The sequence below is a fragment of the Psammomys obesus genome, unplaced genomic scaffold (assembly GCF_907164565.1).
Source record: "Psammomys obesus unplaced genomic scaffold, mPsaObe1.curated_primary_1811, whole genome shotgun sequence".
Lineage (NCBI taxonomy): Eukaryota > Metazoa > Chordata > Mammalia > Rodentia > Muridae > Psammomys > Psammomys obesus.
The window spans coordinates 1,516,452-1,523,343 of record NW_026596234.1 but is presented as its reverse complement, the minus strand read 5'-3'; the positions used below and the strand labels follow the sequence as shown (position 1 = coordinate 1,523,343).

Below are 6,892 nucleotides of genomic sequence, written 5' to 3'. Positions count from 1 at the left end.
TCCTGAAGGTCTGAGTGGGCACTCCTGGCATCTCAGGATATGTGGATGTCTATCTGCAGCCTTGCTTTAGCTCCAAGATTCTGAGGACCAGGTTGCAGATGTGTGTGTGTGTGTGTGTGTGTGTGTGTGTGTGTGTATGTGTGTTGTAACATTGGAGAGTTAAGATGCTTCCATCCTGTAGGCCAGAAGACTGATTGCTGAGTTCAGCTTGCTGATGAAACAATCTTGAGGGTGACTGGGTATGTTACCAGGAGTGTGGGCAAACTGATAACAGCTTCACAGGCAGGGAAACTGAGGCTAATTAGATCTCTAGAGTGAGGGACCTTTATAGGAACGCTGGCCGTGGCCTTTGTGCAGAGTACCAGGGGCCTGGGCTCACTTCCTTCCCCTAAAGCAAGTTCCGGGAGATGTCGGCTGGCATGGAAAACCAGCAGACTAAATATAGCCATGGAACTTCCCGGAACACATTATTCTGAATGTCTAATAATTAATGTTCAACAGTAGCATCTTCCAGAAAGCTGAGTCCACTCTGCATATTCAGTTGATTGGTAGGGGTTCTTTCCAGCTCCCAAGCATTACCCGAGAGGCACCTGGAGTTCCTAGAGCCTTTGACAGATGTCAAGGGCCAGACATACTGGTGAGTAGTTCTCAGCCCAGAGTGTCAGGATGGTGGGCCAAGTTGGCACCCACCTGTTGGAGCTGCCTTCCTTGGGTCCCTAGGAGGCCGTAGCCCCTGGAGTGGGTGGGGAGATCTGTGCCAGACATGGCCATCTCCAGAAGCCCTTCCTGCCTGCCTTGGCCCAAGCACCTTCATGTTAGCCCAGCCACTCTCTGGTGATGGTCCCTTCTCATCCTCCTGAGCAGATGAGAGTAGGTTAAGTCCCCGAGGGGCTCTTTTGCCCCCTGGGAAGGAGACAAGTCTGAGATATTGGCTGAGCACCTGAGAGAACACATAGGAAAAAGAGTTTGAGGGAGGGGTGCAGATTCAAGGACTCTGGCAGCTGAAGCCAAGAGGACTCCCTCCATGCTTGCTGGCTTCCCTCATGCCTAGGCCAAGCTTGACTCTGGGCTGGGCTTTCTTTATGAAAACCATCCCGGCTATGAGCCCCCTACAGGTCTTGCAGAGATGACCTAAGTGGCTGTGCAGAAAGGAAGCCCAGTTTTGGCTCTGGATGAGGCTCAGATGTCCTGCCCCTATAGGACTGACTACCGGAATTAGTCTACAGACTCTCTGCTCTCACCCCCTCCTCTCTGCAGGGAGGGGAGGTGGTGGCTACTCCATGGTCAGCCTGGGTAACTCTACATAGAGGGACAGCTCTGGTCTTGTTTGCACCTTGCAGATCTCCAGTGCTCTCCGAAAAGTTGGAGCCCTCCTCTTGGACGATGTTCCTGATGGCCACCCTAAAGTGAGGTGAATCAGCATATATCTGGCGCGGTTGGAGATGACAGTGCAGGATGGAGCTTGGGGTGCTCTTATCTCACCCCTCAGGCAGGGTCCTCACTCCTGTTACTCCTTACTGTTAGGTCAGCTAGACAACGGTGCTCTGAGCCGCCTTTCCTGTGGTCCCTCTGGGTCTACATCAGTTGGTAGCGGATTGGTAGTGTCTAGTGTGTGATGGGCACCCCCTGGTGGCCAGACTGAACACATCACTGTGTGTGTGGGGTCCTCCCAGAGAGTTTAGCGAGACAAGCTTGTTACCAGGAGGTCCCTGCAGCTGGCCAGCCACTAGGCTTTAGGCCCTAGGCTCATGGGCTTCTAGTCCCATTGTGAGTTTGAGAACAGGTTTCACAACAGCACTTGAACATGGAAGAAGACAGAAGGGCCATGTTTCTCCTTCCCCTCCTTCCTTCCTTCCTTCCTTCCTTCCTTCCTTCCTTCCTTCCTTCCTTCCTTCCTTCCTTCTTTCTTTTCTTTTTTATTCTTCTCTTGTACATTACATCCCAGATGCAGTTTCTCCCCTTTCTGTTCCTCCACACAACTATAATGTATATGCAGAGGACCTAGCTCAAACCCATACAGGGTTTGTCTGTGTTGCACCAGTTTCTATGAGCGCCTATGAGCCCTGCTTAGTTGGTTCTGTGGGTTGTGTTCTTGCAGTATTCTGACCCCTCTGGCTCCTGCAGTCCTTTCTCTTCCTCTTCTGTGGGGTTCCCCTGCCTTTGTCTAGTGTTTGGCTGGTTTGGCTGTGGGTCTCTGCATCTGCCCCCATCAGTTGCTGGATAATGTCTCTCTGACAACGACGACTGGGCTAGGTGCTGATCTATGAGTACAGCAAAACATCACTAACAATAATTTCGTTGACTTTTATTTTCTTTTAGCCAGTTGTGTTTGGTTCTATCCTGGGTCTCTGTGCTGGCCTGCTTCTGGTTCCTGGCTATCCAGGCAATGTCAGGCATGGGCTCCCTCTCACGGTGTGGGCCTCAAGTTAGACTAGTCATTGGTTGGCAACTCCATCAAGTTCAGCACATCTTGTAGGCAGAACAGATTGTAGGTTCAAAGGTTTGGTGGCTGGGTTGGTGGCCCAATCCCTCTGCCTGGAGCCTTGTTTGGTTATAGAAGATGGCTGGTTAGGGTGCCGTGTCCCCATGCATAATCCCCTATGTATACCCTGTGACCAGCAGACTTCTCTAGAGTCATTCTCACAGACTCCGGGGAATTTCCACAGCACTAGGTTTCTACAATGCCTCCCAATTCCAGTCGTCTCTCCCACCTCCCCAATCCCTGTACCTGGTTCTTTCTGTTCCCATTCCCACCTGCCCCCGGTCCACCTACAAAACTTATTCTGTTTCTCCTTTCCAGAGAGATCAATGTGTCCCCTTCTTGAGCCCTCCCTGTTACTTAACCTCTCTGGGTCTGTGGATTGTAACATGGCTGTCCTTTTCTTAACAGCTAATATTCACTTATAAGTGAGTACATACTATGTCTTTCTACATCTGGGTTACCTCACTCAGGATGATTTTTTTTTCTAGTTCCATACATTTGCCTGCAAATTTCACAATGCCATTGTTTTTAACAGATGAGTAATACTCTATTGTGTAAATGTATCATATTTTCTTTGTCCATTCTTTGGTTGAGGGACATCTAGGTTGTGTCCAGTTTCTGACTGTTATGAATAAAGCTGCTATGAGCATAGCTGGGCAAATGTCCTTGTGGTAGGATGGAGCATCTTTTGGGTATATGCCCAGGAGTGGTAAAGCTGGGTCTTGAGATAGATAGACTTCTGCTTTTATGAGGAACTACCATGTTGATTTCCATAGTGTCTGTGCAAGTGAAGAAGTGCTCTCCTGGCTCCACATCCTTGGCAGCATGCACTGTCACTTGTTCTTTTGATCTTAGCCATTCTGACAGGTGTAGGATGAAATCTCAAAGTAGTTCTGATTTGCATTTCCCCGCTGGCTAAAGATACTTAACATTTCTTTAAGTGTTTCTCAGGCATTTGAAATTTCTTTATTGAGAATTCTCTGTTTAGATCTGTACCCACCTTTTTATTTTTGATTTTTTTTCTCTTTTAAATTTGTTTATCTTTATTTTATGTGCATTGGTGTTTTGCTAGCATGTAAGTCTATCTGAGAGTGTTGGATCTTGGAGTTACAAACAGTTGTGAGCTGCCATGTGAATGCTGGGATTTGAACCTGAGTCCTCTGGAAGAGCGGTAAATGCCCTTAACAGCTGAGCCACCTCTCCAGCCCCTGTACCCCACCTTTTAATGTTTTGGTTTTAAGTAACAAGTTTCTTGATTTCTTATTATATTTTGGATATTAGCCTTCTGTCAGATGTGGAGTTAGTGAAAATCTTTTCCATTCTGTAGGCTACTGTTTTGTCCTATTGATGGTGTCCTTTGCCTTACAGAAGCTTTTCAGTTTCATGAGGTCCCATTTATTGATTGTTGTTCTTAGTGCCTGTGCTATTGATGTTCTGTTTAGGAAGTTGTCTCCTGTGCCAATGCGTTCAAGGCTCTTTCCCACTTTCTCTTCTGTTAGGTTAAGTGTATCGGGTTTTATGTTGAGGTCTTTGATCCACTTGGACTTGAGTTTTGTGCAGGTGATAAATATAGATCTATTTGCATTCTTTTACATTCTAACATCCAGTTAGACCAGCATCATTTGTTGAAGATGCTTTCTTATTTCCATTGTGTATTTCTGGCTTCTTTATAAGAAAAAAATCAGGTGTCCATTGATTCCATTAACCAACCAATGCTTTTATTCCAATCCCATGCATGCTTTTATTACTATTGCACTGTTGTACAGCTTGAAATCAGGGATGGTGATACCTCCAGAAGTTAGTTTCTTTCTTTCTTTCTTTCTTTCTTTCTTTCTTTCTTTCTTTCTTTCTTTCTTTCTTTCTTTCTTTCTTGTACAGTATTGCTTTAGCGATCCTGTTTTTTTGTTTTGTTTTGTTTTTTTTGTTTTTTTTTTCCACATGAAGTTAAGTATTGTCCTTTCAAGGTGTGTAAAGAATTGTGTTGGAATTTTGATGGGGATTACATTCAATTTGTAGATTGCTTTTGCTAGGATGGCCATTTTTACTATGTTGATCCTACCAATCCATGAGAATGGGAGAACTTTCCATCTTCTGATATCATCTTCAATTTCTTCCTTCTTAGACTTGAAGTTTTTGTCATACAAGTCTTTTGCTTGCTTGGTTAGAGTTACTCCAAAATATTTTATATTATTTGTGGCTATTGTGAAGGTTGTTGTTTTCCTGATTTCTCTCTCAGCCCATTTGCCATTTGTGTATAGGAGGGCTACTGATTCTTTTTTTTTTTTTTTTTTTTTTTAGTTGATTTTGTATCCAGCCACTTTACTAAAGGTGTATATCAACTGTAGGAGTTCTCTGGTAGAGTTTTTGAGTTGCTCATGTATACTATCGTATATGTTAATTTAAATCCAAGCAACTGCAGCCAGGATATGTAGACACAAATCTTCATTGTTTTGGTATGAAATGAGAAGGATAAATCATGGCTGCAGTGACCTTGTTGGGTTGGGGGAGGGCAAGAAAGAAGGGACAGGGAAGGGGTTCTGAGGTGTGCAAGGGGGCTGTTCTCTTTGGCTGGGCTAGCAGAGGGTTAGACCCAGGAGGACAGTGGTATGCCATCCATTGTCACATTTTTCTGCCCAGAGAGGAACAGGCAGGCACTCTGTCCTGAATATGTTGATGACCTTCTACTTAGACGTGAACCCTGCCTCTGGGCACCTTGGGATTTGTAGAAATGGGAAGGTCGGCTCACTGCCCGCCATCTTATTGCCACCACCAAAATGGGCCTGGGGGCAATTAGGAGCATTACATAGTCTTTAAGCCCTGTAGGAGAGGGATCAGGGTCAAAGTCCTGTGGTATTCAATACTCGAGGTAGCACTGGCCTTCCTGATGCCTCACAGAAGCCCTTTGGTTCAGAAGGACCATCAGGAGGCCAATAGAGTAAGGCTGGAAATCCAAGACCCAGTACACATGAGGGCTCATGTTGACTTTGGTCAGCATGGAAATCAGAAATGCCAAGGAGATACATTGACTACAGTGTCACTATCATCTCGAAATGTAAGTCAGGAGACAGCACTGGGGTTCCTGGGGCATGTAAGCAGGCGATCCACCCTGCCTATCATGTGGCAGCTGCCTTGGTTCCTGCTAGGCTCCAGCAGTGATGCAGAACTCCCCTCAGGCCAGACAGCATAGGGGAACTGAATTCCAGTTGTTCACGGCTCTCTCCTTCCAAGGCCGCTGTGAAGGTTGACAGCCAGCCCGTCATGTACCTATGATCATAGAAATTTCATGATCGTGAGACATTTCATACACGGATGTAGACTTCAGCTTGTAGAGTCAACGTCCAGCCATGGAGAGCTGCAGGACCGCACGCAGAGCTTGTGGACCACCCCTGTGCATCCTGATGGCTGCATCTCACACTGGCACCAGGCAGCTGGCAAGGAAGCATGTTTCTGCTTTCCGCTGTTGTCGCATGTGCGTGTATGCATCTAGAGTCACACAGATGTACAGAGGATGGTTTTGATATCTGTTTGTTCTCTCTTCCAGCACTGCTCCCAGCTAGGAGCAGGCAAGTCCAGCTGCTGCCTGGAGGAAGCCAACCCCACTCCTGGAGGCGCAGCACCTACACACACCTCACCTTCGAGCAGCTGAATTCTTGAGGCAGGAGACAGGATCTCTGTGTTGAAGGAGGAGAGCTGAGGAGTGAGAAGAACAGCATTGAGACAGAGAGAACATGTCTGATGTTCTGCAGAGGAGGAAGCAAGAGTCTACTGTCCCAGGACCCAGGGAAGAAGCCTGAACATGGGGGAAACTCAAGACCTTCCCTTCCCTGTCCTGCTGCTTGTCACTCTGAATCTCCTGCTGTCCTCCTTGTGGTGTGGCTTGGGCTGTCCACTCACACTCAGTCCAGGCTTTTCTTCCTCTGCTATTCCTTCCAAGTGCATTCGGGAGACTCTGAAGGAGGAATCCTTTCTACAAAGGTTTGCCTGAATTCAGCCTATCTTACAGTGAGAGTAAAGACGAAAAGGGGCACATATCTGCCCATCCCAAGCCTGGTGCCAAATACAGTCACTTGGGGACACAGAAGTCAGAGCTTCACATGGCGGGAGCGCCAGGGCCAGCAGGTGACAGATCATTTTAGCTGTCTGGAAACACAGACCATCTTTCTCTTTTTCTTTAAGCAAAATTCTAAAATATTTATTTATTTTATGTGTGTGACATTTTACCTGAATCTGTGCATGTACCTCATGTACATGCCTTGTGCCTGCAGAGGTCAGAAGAGGGCACCGGGATCCCTGGAAAAGAAATTAAGGCTGGCTGTTGGCCACCATGTGGGTGCTGGAAACTGAAACTGGTCCTTTGCCAGAGAAACAAGTGTTCTTAACTGCCGAACTATTTACCCAGGGCCCCAGCAT

At 46.7% G+C, this 6,892-nt stretch overlaps 1 long non-coding RNA gene across 1 annotated transcript; it reads left to right on the top strand.

Moving 5' to 3' along the window:
• Window positions 1-599: 599 nt before the first annotated feature.
• LOC129668111 (uncharacterized) lies at window positions 600-6,548 on the top strand. The gene is made up of 3 exons (XR_008718871.1): window positions 600-637; window positions 1,341-1,411; window positions 6,024-6,548. It is a non-coding gene; the product is annotated as an uncharacterized LOC129668111 (long non-coding RNA).
• Window positions 6,549-6,892: the final 344 nt, after the last annotated feature.